Source organism: Tachypleus tridentatus, unplaced genomic scaffold (genome assembly GCF_004210375.1).
Source record: "Tachypleus tridentatus isolate NWPU-2018 unplaced genomic scaffold, ASM421037v1 Hic_cluster_2, whole genome shotgun sequence".
Classification (NCBI taxonomy): domain Eukaryota; kingdom Metazoa; phylum Arthropoda; class Merostomata; order Xiphosura; family Limulidae; genus Tachypleus; species Tachypleus tridentatus.
This window is the reverse complement of record NW_027467782.1, coordinates 27,365,207-27,385,303: the sequence shown is the minus strand read 5'-3', so window position 1 is coordinate 27,385,303 and position 20,097 is coordinate 27,365,207.

Below are 20,097 nucleotides of genomic sequence, written 5' to 3'. Positions count from 1 at the left end.
ACAAGTAACCGAAAGAGTTGAACTAAATATATGACAATCATTAGAAATTGTTAAAAATAGAATTAATATAAACAAAGATTTAGGCCATGGATTCATGGAAGTAATTTTTTGAAATCGTTGTTGAAGTTGTTTTGAATTAAACACAAAGCTACACAATGTGCTCTGCCCACCACGGGCATCGAAACCCGGACTTTAGCGTTGTAAGTCTGCAGATATACCGCTCAGCCACTGGGAGGCTTGTTTTTGTGAATGGCACCATTATAAAAATATGTTAATTACATAAATGCATCGGTTGATGATTGTTTGTTTGTTTTCGAATTTCACGCAAAATTACACGAGAGCTATCTGCGCTAGCCGTCCCTAATTTAGCAATGTAAGACTAGAGGGAAGGATCTAGTCATCGCCAGCCACTGCCAACTTTTGGGCTACTCTTTTACCAACGAATAATGGAATTGATCGTCACATTATAACGCTCCCACGGCTGAAAGGGCGAGCATGTTTGGTGTGACAGGGATTCGAACCCGCAACCCTCGGATTACATCTGGAGTGCCTTAACCACCTGGCCATGCTGGGGCCTCATGTTGATGAGAAGCTTTATATTTACTTCGTCATCTGGAAAATTGTGGAGTTGTTTCCACCAAATCGTGTAGAATTATTACAAAATTTTAACTTATATATATCTTTTTAATTTTACAAATAAATTACTGTGCAAGAAAGAACTTTAATGTCTAGTTTGATTATTTTTTTTTTACACAAGAACTGTCTGGTTTTAGGAATTAAAGTTATATTGTTATAATAGAGATCGAGTCTAGGATCTTTGTAACATTCGAAACATCTTCAAAAGTATACAGAGCAAAGCAATTTCATTTAGAAAATCAGTATTCAATTATTGGATGACCACTCAAAAGAGAAGTTGTACAATTACATTATGATCCTCAACAACTGGTGATTCAAGACGAATAAGGATACGTTTATCTAAAGAAGTGTTTGTGAAGATATAAAATAGTTCTTTCAAACCCCGAGCTGATTTCCTTCCTCCTCACTCTCTCTTTATAATTACATCAGGGTTCAGCCACTTTATACGTCATCTAACTGTATTTGTCTACTAATTGTATTTGTCCTTATCATAAAGCGTCAGATGAGGCGCCTTATAATTCCAGATGCCAGCCACAAATAGTAACTGATTGGATAAGTGGAAATATAGTCAACTTTCATTTGATTATATATGTGTTTATAAAGAAAATTCGTCATAGAAAAAAGACATAATGGAACTTCTACATTTTATGTCATTTTTAATGGCTAGTCCTAAAGTAACGAAGAGCTAGTATCTACAGTTATTAAAACATGTCTTGTATTTCCAACATCGGGTCGGAGACAAATTATATTTAAAACACGGTAATTCCAAAAAATTCAAAGATAATAAAACCCAAAAGATAGAAAAAGTCATTAACAAAGATTATGGGAAAAAATATTTGACGAAAATTAAACAAAACCCTGCAAAACTTTTGAACAATGATGAAACCAAAATCAACACGCTTCAACGAGGGTAATACAAAAATTAAAAAACAAGTTGTTTATTAAAGGAAATTTTGAAACTGCTACTCAATTTTATAAAACACAAGATATTAAGTTGTTTGTTGTTGTGGTTAGTTCTTACATTTCATTTCTTTCAAAGATACTCCAGGGATATCTGCTCGTACAATCCCCAACTGTAAAGTGATAAACGAGAGGGAAGTCATCTTTTTTAACCCAGATGGTTTGGGTATTCGACTCCTAAGCTGAGGGGTTCGCATCTCCAATCACACTTTGTTTTTGGGCTCGGCATGGCCAAACGTGTTAAGGCGTGCGACTCGTAATCCGAGGATCGCGTGTTCACATGCTTGCCCTTTTAGCCGTGGGGGCGGTATAATGTGACGGTCAATCCCACTATTCGTTGGCAAAAGAGTAGCCCAAAAGTTGGCGGTGGGTGGTGATGACTAGCTGCCTTCCCTCTAGTCTTACACTGCTAAATTAGGGACGGCTAGCGCAGATAGGCCTCGAGTAGCTTTGTGCGAAATTCAAAAAACAAACAAACAATCTTTTTAACAACATCCACCACAGAATACATAAGAATAAACAGTGTCAATAACACACCCTCATGGATCATGAGAAGTAACCATGAGTGAAGGAGGAGAATGAGTCGGGACAAGAACAGTAATCTTTCATTAACAGCACAGTTTGAACTATTCACACCTAGTGGAACACATTGAAGTTATTCTACTATGACGTCATAAGTAATGTTACTCGATCCACTAATCAACGTCCAGCATCCTATATGAATGTCAATTTGATATGTAGAATGCCACCAGAGGGAGTCCCAGATGTCAACATGTCTCAGTCTATTGTTACGTATTATAATAATCCTGGACGAGTCTCCGATATATTTTGTAACGTACTGCAAGTTCAAATAGCCGGAAATTTTATTTTAATTTAAAAGTTAATTGCATGTCGATATGTATCAAAATTATGATATTTGCCAACAATATTGTTACACACAATTTTTGTTCTTAACACAAACAACAATAAAACTTATAATAAGGGCTATTACGAATAGTTATTACAACTCATTAGTTGTAATAAATCATTATTTATATACAAAAGTTTTACAAACTTATAAACAGTACTGAGCCTTCTGTCTGATCTGGAACTTCTTTGATATTTTATCGACGGTTCACGAAGAACGAATTAATTTCATGTTGAAATGTTTAAACTTCGCTTAATGGCCAGTCTCACGCCATTATTCTCACATCTAACGCTCTCATAGGGCTACCCTTTTACCAACGAATAGTGGAATTGACTTTCACATTAAAACGCCCCCACGGCTGGGAGGGCGAGCATGTTTGGTGCAACCGGGATTCGAACCCGTGACCCTCGGATTACGAGTCGAACGCCTTAACACGCTTGGCCATGCCGGGCCCGGGTGTATCTTGTAACCATTCAAGAAACCAATTGTCTTGTGTTGAACCTGTCGTTGTTACATTAGCCTCATTGTGAAAGGGCTTCAAATACGTTCGGCTAAGTATTTGTTGGATTTTTATTGGGCTTTTCTGCGTCATAGTACAAATTGTAAAATTTGAGCGACATCTGCATGCTCAATGTTACGTTGCTACTTCGAACAGTTTAATCTGAGAAGATTTCGATCTGGTATCACGATTACCACATTGACACCATTACAAGCATGATTCTTTGAGGTTAGTTATTATTCCCATGAATACAACAAATGATTTATCACTTTTTAAATGAACATTGATACTTTACTTATTGTAGCATATCTTACTTCATAACTTGTAGAACGGGCCAGTCGTTTGTCTGTTTTGGGTGCAACAGAAGTGCTACATCAGAACAAGATACATAAGTCTGAATCCTTGCATCAGATCGTGTGGAAAGCTTTACCAAACACATCATGTTGTTTTAAAGTATTGGATAGAAAAGAAAGTCCCTATCAGTCTGCAGAATTAAAATGAATCTCGTGTAAACTTTATGTCCTGCTTCAAGGCCGTTTTTGCTATTTACAAAGAAGTGATTCGTTAGACATATATATATATATTTCATTTTAAAACACACCAAGAAACTGGAACACATCTGGTAAACTTTCAATACTTTTAAGGCAACAATAACTCTTTTAAAAATATATAATTCTTATGCTGTATTTTTCATGTTTCTTTTTCGTAAGGTACACAATGACAGCCCAAAACAGGGTGAGCTTTCATGTCCATTTTTTTTTGATGTCACTTAATTGGACAAGGTATTAAACCTGGCATCATTATTAAAGGAGGTAAAAGATAAATCACTCAAGATCTGAGCCACAGACAGCTTTAATTTTATCTTATTTCCATCCCTTCGCAAAGCACTTTGAAATAAATCATTAGAAAAAGTTAAGATAAAAAAATAAATCCTAATGGGTTTAATACCAAATATTACATAAAAATATTCAAACCTATTGGGTTTAATACCAAACATTACATAAAAATATTCAAACCTATTGGGTTTAGCACCAAACATTACATAAAAATATTCAAACATATTGGGTTTAATACCAAACATTACACAAAAATATTCAAACCTATTGGGTTTAGTACCAAACATTACATAAAAATATTCAAACCTCTTGGGTTTAATACCGAATATTACATAAAAATATTCAAACCTCTTGGGTTTAATACCAAACATTACACAAAAATATTCAAACCTCTTGGGTTTAATACCGAATATTGCATGAAAACACTTAAACCTATTGGGGTTAATACCGAATATTACATCACAAAGAATCAAACTTATTGAGTTTAATACCAAATATTACATGAAAAAGAGTCGAACCTGTAGAACTTTATGCAAAAAATTGCACCAAAGAGAATCAAACATATTTAGTTTAATACCAAATATTACATGAAAAAGAGTCGAACCTGTAGAACTTTATGCGAAAAATTGCACCAAAGAGAATCAAACATATTTAGTTTAATACGACATATTACAGCAAAACGAATCAAATCTATTGTGTTTATTTCGAAACATTACATAAAATGGAAGGGCCTGGCATGGCCTAGCGCGTTAAGGCGTGCGCTTCGTAATCTGAGGGTCGCGGGTTCGCGCCCGAGTCGCGCCAAACATGCTCGCCCTCCCAGCCGTGGGGGCGTTATAATGTGACAGTCAATCCACTATTCGTTGGTAAAAGAGTAGCCCAAGAGTTGGCGGTGGGTGGTGATGACTAGCTGCCTTCCCTCTAGTCTTACACTGCTAAATTAGGGACGGCTAGCACAGATAGCCCTTGAGTAGCTTTGTGCGAAATTCCAAAAACCAAGCCATAAAAAGGATTCAATCTTATTGGGTTTAATACCAAACATTACATAAAAAAGAATCAAAACTACAGGACTTCATACCGAATATTACATCAAACCTATAGGGTTTAATGCCGAATTGTACATCAAAAAGAATGTAAACCTATTGTGCTTAATACCAAATATTGCATCAAAGAAAGTCAATCCTATAGGGCTTATCACCAAATAATCTGGCATCAAAAAGAATGAACCTACAGAACTTCGTACAGTTTGTTTGTTTGAAATTAAGTATAAAGCTACACAATGGTCTATCTGTGTTCTGACAACCACGTGGGGGCTTAATACTGGACATTGAGTATATTTCACTTAATATGAGAAGTGATTCAGCAGAAATGTTTATAGTGGAGATGTACGTACTCTATCACAAGGATTCATGGTTCATTTAATATATAGTAAGCTCCCACAAGGGTTCATGGTTCCTTTAATATGTAGTAAGTTCCCACAAGGGTTCATGGTTCATTTAATATGTAGTAAGTTCCCACAAGGGTTTATAGTCCGTTTAATATGTACTAACCTTCCACGAGGGTTCATGGGTCATTTAATATGGTGTTAAAGGGATTCGAATATGCGGCCCTCATATTACAAGTCCAGTTCCCCTAACCTCCTGACCAAGCCTCGTACTGTAAGGAACTTTACGAATTAAAAAATAACAACAAATTAGGTTTCTAAAATAGTAAATAAATAACATACAACGTTATAATCGATATTGATTCAAAGTTTTTCCCGTCACCTTCGAGAGTGAACTTTCAGAATGGAACATAAATACGAAGTTCTTTTACAAGAAGTTCAAACAACTATGTGTGCTCACAATATTGTCAATAACATCCTCTCGTTTAGAAAACATTAGGTGTCTTTGTCAGCGATAGGCCTGAAATTCGTCATTTTCTTTGTCAAGATGGTAAGTCTTACTCTGAGGTAAGATGATTTATATAGTTTTTTATGCAGTTTAATATCTTGAGTTATAATAGTATATTCCTGCAAGACTAATTTCTCTCGCGGAAAGTAAAAAGGACGTGGCCAAGGCGTTATAAGGCAAATCACAAGTTTGCCTAGCCTTCGATTTTCTCATTTTTGATTCAACACAATTCAACATTGAATAAATCCAGTTTCATTTATTTCTAATTTGTGTATCTTTTCTCGAGATGGCCAGTCGTGTTCACTATCCATGGCAAACCACAGTTTGTAAGCAGTTTATCTCGAGATGACCAGTTCTGTTCATTATCCCTAGCAGACCACAGTTTGTAAGCAGTTTATCTCGAGATGACCAGTAGTGTTCATTATCCCTGGCAGACCACAGTTTGTAATCGGTTTCTCTCGAGATGACTACTCGTGTTCACTATCCCTGGCAGACCACAGTTTGTAATCGGTTTCTCTCGAGATGACTACTCGTGTTCACTATCCCTGGCAGACCACAGTTTGTAAGCAGTTTACCTCGAGATGACCAGTTGTGTTCATTATCTCTGGCAGATTACAGTTTGTAAGCAGTTTATCTCGAGATGACCAGTAGTGTTCATTATCCCTGGCAGACCACAGTTTGTAAGCAGTTTATCTCGAGATGACTACTCGTGTTCACTATCCCTGGCAAACCACAGTTTGTAAGCAGTTTATCAGGATTTTATTTGAACCACGGACCTTATGTGTTTAATGATCTTGAAAATAAATATTTAACTGCTGTGAAAACTGAGGTACTTGTTAGCTGCTGTGAAATCTGAGGTACTTGTTAACTGCTGTGAAAACTGAGGTACTTGTTAACTGCTGTGAAAAGTGAGGTACTTGTTAGCTGCTGTGAAAACTGAAGTACTTGTTAACTGCTGTGAAAACTGAGGTACTTGTTAGCTGCTGTGAAAACTGAGGTACTTGTTAACTGCTGTAAAAACTGAGGTACTTGTAACGTTGATCTTTCACTTAGAAGGGGGCGCGTGAGTTATTCAGATCTATAGTCTAACAGTTAGACTCTAACGAGAATAATTAGAGAAACCTCTACTAAAACACCAGGTTTGATTTTGTATGGTTTGAATTTCGAGCAAAGCTACATCTGCGCTACCCGTAAGACTAAAGGAAAGGCAGCTAGTCATCGCCACCCACATCCAACTCTTGGGCTACTCTTTTACCAACGAATAATGGGATTGACCGTAACATTATAACACTTTGCCCTCCCGGCTAAAAGGGTGAGCATATTTGGAATGATGGGGATTCGACCCTGCGATCATAATATTACGACTCGAGGACCATAACCTCCTGGCCATGCTGGGCCTCCAGAGAAACAGAAAAATGATCCTATTCTGACAGACATTTTGTGTCATAAGTTGAATTATTATGGTAGCTCAGAATTAATTCTTTCTCAATACCGAATCCATTCTGTCCATGTGATAACAAAAATCGTTGAATCCATTCTGTCCATGTGATAACAAACATCGTTGAATCCATTCTGTCCATGTGATAACAAACATCGTTGAATCCATTCTGTCCATGTGATAACAAACATCGTTGAATCCATTCTGTCCATGTGATAACAAACATCGTTGAATCCATTCTGTCCATGTCATTGAATCCAACATTCTGTCCATGTCATTGATAACAAACATCGTTGAATCCATTCTGTCCATGTGATAACAAACATCGTTGAATCCATTCTGTCCATGTCATAACAAACATTCTGTTGTCATAACAAACATCGTTGAATCCATTCTGTCCATGTCATAACAAACATCGTTGAATCCATTCTGTCCATGTGATAACAAACATCGTTGAATCCATTCTGTCCATGTCATAACAAACATCGTTGAATCCATTCTGTCCATGTCATAACAAACATCGTTGAATCCATTCTGTCCATGTCATAACAAACATCGTTGAATCCATTCTGTCCATGTCATAACAAACATCGTTGAATCCATTCTGTCCATGTCATAACAAACATCGTTGAATCCATTCTGTCCATGTCATAACAAACATCGTTGAATCCATTCTGTCCATGTCATAACAAACATCGTTGAATCCATTCTGTCCATGTCATAACAAACATCGTTGAATCCATTCTGTCCATGTCATAACAAACATCGTTGAATCCATTCTGTCCATGTCATAACAAACATCGTTGAATCCATTCTGTCCATGTCATAACAAACATCGTTGAATCCATTCTGTCCATGTCATAACAAACATCGTTGAATCCATTCTGTCCATGTCATAACAAACATCGTTGAATCCATTCTGTCCATGTCATAACAAACATCGTTGAATCCATTCTGTCCATGTCATAACAAACATCGTTGAATCCATTCTGTCCATGTCATAACAAACATCGTTGAATCCATTCTGTCCATGTCATAACAAACATCGTACATGAATCATTCTATCCATGTACTCATATGAATGATCCATTCTGTCCATGTCATAACAAAATCGTTGAATCCATTGTCTGTACTCATATGAATCCATTCTGTCCATGTCAGAACAATAATAACATGTCATAACATTTGATGTCCATTCTATTCCATTACGTGATGACAAATTCATCGTTGAATCCATTCTGTCCATGTCAGGTATCTGCAGTACTCTGTTCATGACAATGTATTTCAAAACGATCTGGTTTAATAGCTATTTAGATACATAGAACCTAAATCATTTTCCGTTCCACTTCAAAACATAAAGTCTACTGCTCAAAACTTATTTTTAGATTAAATATATACACTTCCAGTTACAGGACTTTTAGATAGTCATTACTTTAATGAACATACCATCTCCATTTTAAACGGTACAATATCGGATTTACGGTTATCAACATGGTTGGCAAACATATTTCTTCTCGACGGTTACAAATTTATGTTAATGTTCACCTGTGAGGACAAAAACTACTTTAATATGTTTAGTGGAACGGAGCAACAGTTTATGGTGACCAAAAATGGTGGGTGGCAACTGGCGTGTCTTTCAATCATGACTCGTTTGGTACTAAGAAAAATGTCTCAGAATAGCCTTTATCCTTGTGAATTAGATGTTGGGTAAATCGGGTAAGGAAAATCCGCCTTGGTCCGGCATGGCCAAGCGTGTTAAGGCGTGCGACTCGTAATCTGAGGGACGCTGGTTCGCATCCCGTTCGCACCATACATGCTCGCCCTTTCAGCCGTGGGGGCGTTATAATGTGACGGTCAATCCCACTATTCGTTGGGAGAAGAGTAGCCCAAGAGTTCGCGGTGGGTGGTGATGAATAGCTGCCTTGCCTCTAGTTTTACACAACTAAATTAGGGACAGCAAGCACAGATATCCCTGGAGTAGCTTTGCGCAAAATTAAAAAAAAAAATCAACAAATTTAAAACAATCAAACCTTTTTTGACTGAATCTAAGATTAGTTGTTAGATACTAAGTTATTTTAATAACGTTTTTTCACTGATTTTGATACTAATCGTAATAGGATCATAATCCGGGTTTGAGCGGACAAACAGTTTCCTGAAACCTTATTTTACTTCTCCATAAAGATTCAATTCTTCATGAGTGCACGGAAGTCGTAATAAATTATCCGTTTATTAGCTTCAATTTGAAGGATGCTATTAACTCAGTATTAACTAGACAAAATTAAAGAAGCAGATAAATTGGAAGCACGTTGTACAAGCCACAACACTATAAGTACACAATCAGCAACAGAAAATACATTATTTCTAGACATATTTTTCTCTCATTGTTTCAGAAAAAACAACTGAAACGTGTATTTCTTATGTTGGTTTATTTATTTCATTAGTGATATGAATATTTGTTTAAGTAAGGTTGTTGTATACCTACAGTCTCACATAGGTTAAAACACTAACTTATGAACGAGCTCTACTCTAATGTCTTCTTATTCACCTTTTGTTGTAAGACACAAATTCAAATCTCGGAGGTGTCAAAAATAGTTATCAAACAAATTATATTTAGACGTTAAGTTATTGTACATCATAGTATTAATGAATTATATGGATGTATTAGGTTTGACAAATAAACAAATACATGTTATCAAGACAAAAAAATACAACTTTTATTAAATCGATTACCCTCTTATTTATTTTTTTGACACTCGTGTTGTTCATACCTTAACTTTTCATTGACTTCATACAACAAATGAGTTTCACCCTTCGATGGGTTGACAATTTATAATGCTAAAATTTGGGTTTCGAATCCCCTGAGTAGGCAAAACTGCAAATGGTTCGTCCACTTCATTGCTTTGGGCTTGACAATTAACCAACGTGCCCCTAGCAGCATAGCGGTATGTCTGTGGATTCACACTGCTAGAAACTGGGCTTCGATTCCCGTGGTAGGCAGAGCACAGCTTACCCATTGAGTAGCTTGTGCTTAATTCCAAATTAATCAACAAACGTTTAGCGTGCTTATCTTTTACACGTGCTGCCATCTGTTATGCACGTCTCGTACTATGAATAATTTCTACATATTTATCTTGCTGTTCAAGAAATGCTCATTTTCGGACGTTTCTCATTGTGCAAAGAGCAAAAAAATAATAACTGGATCGGTAGGATTAAGGATTAAAAAATTCTTTATCGAGATTTATTTTAATTTCCATAAATAATTCTAGTATTAAGAGTTCTACTTACAGTTTACATTAAAATGATTTCAGTATTTTACGTTTTGCAGTCCACTTAAGTGAAATCAATATGAGCAAAGCAAAGTTTGAAGAAAAACAGCAAAAGGTAAAACAATATTAGAAATATACACTCATGAGGGAGATATCGCGCTGTTATACATATATCACAAGGTACGACTTGAAATTATTATTATTCACAAGCTTTCTCTTGTAATTCCAAAAGGTGCTGGTCATAAAGAAAAGATGGAGGATTAACACATTGAACTTTATTTTTAACATCCATAAATTTTGTATTTAACATTTTTCAAAATTATCATTTTTATATGTTTAAATATTAGCATGAAGTTAATCGAGAGGTTAGACGCAAACGTTCACGAACTTGGCAGGGGTTTAGTTTATAGAGAGGGAAGTTTTGAGAATTCCCACCCTCACTGAGAAATGTTGTGGTTCGTCTGCGTCCCCTCACGTGAGAGATTATTTAACTGTACTTGAAACTTTGCCTGTATTTAATTTTTACTTGTTTAAGGTATTAAAAATCGAGAGTTATCTGCGTTATCCATAATACTCAACAGATACACTGGAGTGAAGACAGCTGATCAACAAGACACATCTCCAACTCTTAGGTTACTTTAAAGGAATAGTAGGGTTCGATTGTCGGTCTTACTGTCATCACTTCAAAGTCATGATGTAATTTTATGATAAAGGGATTCGAATATTAAGCCGGTGTATTAACATTCTGGCTTGCTAGACACACTAAGCTACGTCCACAGTTTCGGTTCTTCTGGTCTGATCTCTCGTGACTTAAATGCTCAACATGTTGTTATTTATATGATTCTATTACTTCTCCACTGTTGCCTAATTATGGACGATCCGATGTAATAATTATTGTATTGCAAAGTTGAAATCTTTATGTTGCATTCTTTGGTTTTGTTGTTCTCCAGAGTTAATATTTCTTGTCTTAAACGTTTTGACAAGAATTTTTTTTTTTTTTTATATTGGCTACATAAACGTAATCATTACGTTTTGAAACGTTTAAGTTGGAAAGAAAAGAGTTTAGAAAACTGAGAAGGCATATAATTATACAAGTAAAATTACGTTGTTGTTTTTTTTAAATTTATACTAATCCTTAAATGTAACACCTGTGAATTTTGGTAGTTTTCACCAATTTGAGAACGTGGAGTGTCAAAATTGAATGATAAAAGAATGGAGCGCCTCTGGTGGACATTTATGGTGTTGTTTTAGTATAACTTTTCTGTGTCTAAATAAACATTACAAAATAAACAGCAATATTTATAACTACGATGTGCTATCAATATACACGAATGTTGTAAATGTACATTCAAAGAACATTATCTTACATCAAAATACAAATACATTAGAGAAACATATTTTTTATAATTTATGTTGAAACCAGTGAGTTTTTCCCTCAGTGTGTCACTGGTAAGTTTGGAAAATTACTATGTAACATCAATATCCAGTTTTCAACTTCCCGCACTGGACAGAAAGCAGGTAACTCACTTTGTAGGTTTCAGCACAACAACAACAGATATATACAACTAGCTAAACAATAACAAATATATACAACTAGATAAACAACAACAACAAATCCTGTCAGACAACTAGATAAACAACAACAACAAACCCTTTCAGACAACTGGATAAACAACAACAACAAATACTGTCAGACAACTAGATAAACAACAACAACAAATATATACTGTCAGACAAATAGATAAACAACAACAACAAATATATACTGTCAGACAACTAGATAAACAACAACAACAAATATATACCTGTCAGACAACTAGATAAACAACAACAACAAATCGTGTCAGACAACTAAATAAACAACAACAACAAATCCTGTCAGACAACTAAATAAACAACAACAACAAATCCTGTCAGACAACAAGATAAACAACAACAACAAATACTGTCTCAATTTTAAAACACATTGGCTACAGTAAACATTGGAGGTTTCTTTCATTTAGCACAGAGACAAACAACGGATTATTTTCGAAGTATCTGCTGAAGTCTCAGTCGACGAATTTAACTTTGTAAACCATGAAGCTTTCTGCTAGTCAGAGAAGGACAGGTAATAAACCATGAAGCTTTCCACTAGTTATAGAAGGACAGGTTATAAACCATGAAGCTTTCCGCTAGTCATAGAAGGACAGGTTATAAACCATGAAGCTTTCCACTAGTCATAGATAGGACAGGTTATAAACCATGAAGCTTTCCACTAGTCATAGAAGGACAGGTTATAAACCATGAAGCTTTCCACTAGTCATAGAAGGACAGGTTATAAACCATGAAGCTTTCCACTAGTCATATAAACCATGAAGGTCATAGAAGGACAGGTTATAAACCATGAAGCTTTCCACTAGTCATAGAAGGACAGGTTATAAACCATGAAGCTTTCCACTAGTTATAGAAGGACAGGTTATAAACCATGAAGCTTTCCACTAGTCATAGAAGGACAGGTTATAAACCATGAAGCTTTCCACTAGTCATAGAAGGACAGGTTATAAACCATGAAGCTTTCCACTAGTCATAGAAGGACAGGTTATAAACCATGAAGCTTTCCACTAGTCATAGAAGGACAGGTTATAAACCATGAAGCTTTCCACTAGTCATAGAAGGACAGGTTATAAACCATGAAGCTTTCCACTAGTCATAGAAGGACAGGTTATAAACCATGAAGCTTTCCACTAGTCATAGAAGGACAGGTTATAAACCATGAAGCTTTCATAGAAGGACACCATGAAGCTCCACTAGTCATAGAAGGACAGGTTATAAACCATGAAGCTTTCCACTAGTCATAGAAGGACAGGTTATAAACCATGAAGCTTTCCACTAGTCATAGAAGGACAGGTTATAAACCATGAAGCTTTAAACCATGAAGCTTTCCACCATAGAAGGACTTATAAACCAGTCATAGAAGGTTATACAGAAGCTTTCCACTAGTATAGAAGGACAGGTCCATGAAGCTTTCCACTAGGAAGGACAGGTTATAAACCATGAAGCTTTCCACTAGTCATAGAAGGACAGGTTATAAACCATGAAGCTTTCCACTAGTCATAGAAGGACAGGCCAGAAACAAACTGGTTCGTTTATGAAAGATTTCTATAAACTCATACTCTAAAAGTAATTTAAGTTTGAAATGTTTTAATTTCTAACTAAAGAGATCAAACATTTAGGGTGTTTGTGTTGTGAGGTTGTCTGCTGAGCCACCGAGTGGAATCAAACCCCTGACTTTAGCGTTATAAATCCGGAGAGTTGCCGCTGTACTAGCGGGATCCAAACATTTTTTGAAATATAAAATAAATATTTATTGAAGAGGGATGGTCCATATAATCTCATGTTTGATCACGTGATTTGTGTTTATAAAACGAAATGATATTTCTTAAAATGTAAAAAATACGCCACCTATAACAGATCAAATTTGGGTTATTTTAAAAATCCAACCTCGTTATATGATAAATTTCTCCAATAAATATTGTGCGTCCATAGATTATTTTTACTTATATCTAAGAAGAATCACTCTTGTTTGTTGTTGTTTTTATCTCAAAATACTGCTCTTACTGTTTGGATAATATGTGTAAGAGAACAACTCGCTAAAAATTCAAATAACTTTAAAGCAATACACATGTGGAATTATAGTTAAAATTAAGTTCAGACTAAAGCTAATTTATTTATAATAGGACTTCCTTTTTAAAATTCAGATACTTATGTTCTCTCACATACATCTCTGTGCAATATGAAGTAAAATCAAAATACATAACTAAAACTGCACACTTGGAATACCATTCTTGTATAGTTTCGACCCAATACAGTGGAACCCCTATAAAGCAGTCACCTTCATGACTGAGACAGACTGGCCTGATTAGAGGGGTTCCACTGTACACAATTAGGGATTATGTAAACAGAAAAAGGGACTGTGATTGAATGACCGCTTTCAAGGGGTGACCGAATCAGATTTGTGTAGTTTATTTAAATGATTAGGATGTTTTCGTTCGGCTTGGAAGAAGCTTCATAACATGAAAGCATATTTTGTTTCATGGATTAGTTAGCATAAAAATATCATAACGGAACTATTTTGGTACATAAAACTTACGAAAAATTTGTACTTCTTGGTTATGATATACCCTTAGGACACAACACGTTTGGGATCAATTTGTTTGTCAACATGTCAAGTATTAGTTTCGAAATAGAATTAGGAATGTGTTTCGAGAAACTATGAGTTATTCAGAAATGAAAGTTCTAGGACGTTCAACACCTAAAAAAATGTGTTTTGTTAACAAACAAACTGTACGACTGTTCAGCAGTTTTATCCACACCACATAAATTCCTCTGTGATAACACAAACGGTGTTCTAGAGTTATTATTTATAAGTATCTTTAAAAGAATGGCCACATAATCTGGTATATCTTCTAAGTTCTCCAATTTAAAATAAAAGAACTTCAAAATTTCAATGTTTTAATTAAAAGACATAGGTCCAGCATGGCCAGGTGGGTTAAGACGTCGGACTCATAATCTGAGGGTCGAAGGTTCGAATCCCTCTAACACCAGAAATGCTATCCTTTCAGCCGGGAGAGGCGTTAAAATGTGATGGTCAATCCCACTATTCGTTGGTAAAAGAGTAGCCCAAGAATTGGCGGTGGGTGGTGATGACTAGCTGCCTTCCCTCTAGACTTACACTGCCAAATTAAGGACGGCTAACACAGATAGCCCTCGAGTAGCTTTGCGCGAAATTCAAAACACACAAACAAATTAATGGACTCATTAATAATATCTAACAAGGCGACGTCAGTAGCATCTAAACGTTTCATTTAGTGGATTTAGAAATATGTAAAAATCCTGTGTCGATAACAATGAAATGTTTCATTTGGTGAATTTAACAATAATAAGTAACAAGTCTGTAACATGTAAGTTCTTGAGTGTTTTTGACTGTGAAGAGGATGCTGCTAGTTTATAAAACGATTTAGATGATTTAGTTAGTTGGCAAATAAGTAACAGGTAGGTTGTTTTCATGATGATAAAACTCAAGATAATACATGTAGGTTATGGTCATTTGAATTATAAGTATAATTTGGATGGAAATAACCGTAAGAATCTCCAAAGCCACTAAAACAGGTTAATAATGGCAGCAGTATTGCATATAAGATTTTAGGTTGCGTCTTTAGAATATTGAATAAAAGTCCAAAGAGATCAAAATGTAATTGGTAACAGTTGAGAAAAGGGTTACCAGAACGATGACTGGGCTTGAAGGGTTGTCATACAAGAAGAGATTGAAATCTCTCAAGTTGTTTTCTCTTGGAAGAAGACTTAAGAAGACCTGATTGAGACGTATAAGATTTCAAAGGAAATTTACAGTGTTGATGCATCATTTTTGGTTAATAGTGATGATGGTAGGACACAAATATAAACATTTAATATGAGCCATCTTCAACTAAGAGTTTTATTGTTCTAACAGAATGTTTGGTCTTTAAAACGAGTTGCATTCGAATGGTGTGAAGGCAGTAAGTTTAAGTGAATTTTGGATAAAGCTTAATAGTTAAAAATTTACTTGCTAATGGCTATCAATTCACTCTCAATAGTTATAGGAATGATAATGGCTGGCTAAAAGATTTTTATTTTTTGTGCTTAAAAGTTTTAATGTAGTAAAAATAGTATCGCTTGAAGGTGACAAAAACATTTTTATACCATTTAGACATCTGTAAATTTCTAGCAGTTGTGAACGTTTCTAGCTTCATTGCAATTACTCAATTGGTACATATAAAGTACTCACACCTCTTCTCATGTTAGTTATAAGTAGAGACAGTCAGTATACCATTGTGCTCATTTTTTATCATTAAACAACCTCGATAAATGACTTACAGAAATAACATCCCATCATGATCTCACATTTCTTCCAGTGTGAGAATGTTAACCTTATGGTATAATTACGATAAACTCTATATTTATTAAACAATAAGATGTCAGTGTTCACGATACAGAACGTAACCTATCGGACAAGAAGGTTAATATCAACCCCCCAAAAAAATATAAAACAATATAGGTGCAATTATTTATTTATTAATGTCTGTTACACTACTGTCAATATGGTAAGATATAATTAGTTCGTTTTATTCTAAACAAATTAAAGTTACGTATGTTACGTCTTCTGATGAAATCTGTTTGGTTGTTTTGTTTTTGAATTTCGCACAAAGCTACTCGAGGGCTATCTGCTCTAGCCGTCCCTAATTTAGCAGTGTAAGACTAGAGGGAAGGCAGCTAGTCATCACCACCCACCGCCAACTCTTGAGCTACTCTTTTACCAACGAATAGTGGGATTGACCGCCACATTATAACGACCCCACGGCTGGGAGTGGGAGTATGTTTGGCGCGACGGGGATGCGAATCCGCGACCCTCAGATTACAAGTCGCACGCCTTAACACACTTGGTCATGCCGAGCCCTGATGAAACCTTCTGAGCACATCCATAGGCTGTCTGTGGTTTCCAGTCCTTTGCTGTCATTTGGTCTTTACAAAATGTACGATATCTTGTAAGTCCTCTGTCATTTGGTCTTTACAAAATGTACGACATCTTGTAAGTCCTCAACTGGCTTATAAATACTTGATCTTCAGTAGATAGTTTAGTAAGAATTAAACTCAGTTTTACTCATTACCTGTTGTTAAAATTAAGCTCTCAACGTAATTTACCGATAAAATGCAATTTAATTTAACACATGTGAAAATAAAAGGAGTTTTGTAGTATTATGTGATAATGTAAAAAGTCATGTGAAGTTGAAATCAGAAGGGTAAATTTCACACTTAGAAAGAGGAAACATTATATGTATGTTTACTTGTTGTAAATTACGAATATAATGTATTAAACACACCACAGATTACAGTTGTTTTTTATGATAGGGTATGATCGTTTCTACTGTTTTTCAGCATTGGTTGGCCGTCTAATTCATAGTCGTCATTATATAAAATACATTGCTTATTTAACTTAAACTAACTTTTGCTTTGCAAAGGTAGTATCTAAAAATATACCGATAGATGGCAGCTGTTTATCGAAGTATGTTTGTTTGAAGTTGAGCACGCGGGTCGTGTATTATGAGTAGCAGTTATTTATCAAATACAATAAGCAAAAAACGTAACATATGTTAATGAAATCGTCTTGAATAGTGTTTGCTGTTTCGATATAAAAAAATTTGCATCTATCGCTATTCAAGTTAGTGAAGTTTCGATATAAACTGATATTTATTACTGCCCGTTAAAATTATTATCGAGTGTAATATACTGTTAACGTCTCTCATTGTCCACTCAGGGGTCAGTTAACCGTCCCCTGTTTAAAAACAAATTAAAATGAATCGCGTTCCTCACTTTCAATTCATGGATGCATTAAAAGAGTGACAGTCAAATCCTCCTACTTGATTAGAGTAAACCAAGGGTTAGAAGTGCTAACGTTGAAGTTCATTTATTAGCTGTTTTCTTTCTAGTCTTTCCCATCAAAATTAGGGTCGAATAGTACGCTATGCAGTTTTTATGTGAATATTCGAAAGGGGTCAAACCAAACGACCTCAAAATGAAGGAAAACAAAACCCAAGCAGTAAAGTTCCAAAACTACTTGTTAATCTACTAAAATGAGTTTTATTTTTTACCAAATTAAATTTCTAAAATATGAATCATAGCACCATAATAACTTAATATGATAATATAACTCATTCGTTTACGCTAACCTTCAAAGAGACGTGAAATAAGTCCCCCTAGTGGCACAGATGGATATCTGTGGACTCACACTCATAGGTCATGGTAGGAATTTTGGTTAAATTATGATTTCGTTCATTACGAACGAAAAATAACCAGGGGCGGTCAGAAACTGCTGTTTCTCTTCACCCCACACATGGCAAGAATAACTAGTGTAAGTGAGAATAGGAGAGATGGAGTAAGGTTCCAATTGCTGGCGAATGGTTTATTTTTCCGAATGTGATGGTCATAGATGACCGCGAGTCTAATATGGTATAAGTTTTCATCAGGAGGAGCGTCATGGAGAGCTGAGAGTCAGCACGGTAAGGCCCGCCGAAGAGAGATCCAGAACCACATCCACAGGCTTACGATGAGATGTGTTTAGATTGATTGACTGACGTGGAGAGAGCCGGGAGATGCAAACACAGTGCGTCGACATGGACAGGAGTTGTTGTCACGAGACGTTATGATTATTTGAAATTTTGAGAACTAAACTGATGATAGAATTTATGTTTGAATACAGTAAGTCAAATGATGTGCCTCTTCTCAGGGCCGGGATCTATAGATCCTATCAAACGGAAATTTAGCTGTGGGGGGAAACGGGAGTACCCCGAGAAAACCCACTTTCACTGGTGAGGCGCCGAAAGAAACCAACCTCACCAGTGCCCGATGCTGAAAAGGAAAACATAAATGGTTATAAACTTGAGTTTACATCCAGGGCGTGTATGTAATTATAAGGTGAGAGGTATCGTTGCCACGAGCACGGGGTAGCTGCTAATAGTGGAATTTGGTTTGTTAATGGCGTCCGGTTTTTGCTTTCTTATAGTATTTAGTTGCAAGATAGATTAGTCTCTTTTTGAGAGGCGGGATGGAGCTAGCTCTATTAATGTATGCTAAAGGAGTATATCTGGGAAGACGGAGCGCGAGACGGATGGCCAAATTTTGGGCTTGTTGCAATTTCTTAAGATGGGTGGAGGGAGCGGATACCGTAATCATGTTACCGTATTCGATTATTGGCCGAATATAGGTTTTGTAGATGGCGAGAACCGTGCTAGATCTACACCCACGGACTATGCTGCTGATGCGTCTTAGGTAAAAGATACGTTTATATATTTTAGAAAGGATTGACTGAAAGTGATTTGTCCATGTTAGCTTTCTGTTAAATATGATGCCCAGGAATTTAATAGTAGACGAAAATTTAATTTCAGTGTTTGCCAATTTCAGTTTGACTTTGGGAAGGGATTTATTCTTCCGCGTAATTTTACGTTTAAATATTATGGCCTGCGTTTTGGAGGCATTGAGTTCTACTCGCCAGGTATTACACCAGGTGGTAATCTTGTCTAATGTGGCTTGAACTTTCGTGGCAGCGAGGAGGGGATCACGTGATATGCTCCATACCGCGATATCGTCGGCATATTGCGACGCATAAGTATGTTTGAGCGGCGGGAAGGGAATATCATTGACATAAAGAATGTATAACAAAGGGCTGAGTACTGATCCTTGGGGAACTCCCGCTGAGAGGGGAACAATGTGAGATGTAGCATTTCTGATTTTAACTTTAGCTAATCTGTCATCAAGGAAACTGGAAATCCAACTCGTTAGGGTAGGCGAGAAGTTGAACTGGAAGAGTTTAAATTTAAGCCCTTGGTGCCAAACAGAGTCAAAAGCCTGTTTTACATCTAAAAATAAGCCAACTGTGGTGTGATTTCTGTTGAAACCTTGAATAACTGATTCGGTAAGCCGAGCTAAGTGATCAGCTGTCTGTCTATTTTTGCGGGAAGCGTTTTGTATTTCAGAGAGAAGTTCTTGTTTTTCCAGGTACCATGATATACGATTAGCTAATACCTTTCTAACAATTTTCCAATGTTATTAAGTAGACTAATGGGTCGATAATCTTTGGGGTTGCTGGATGCT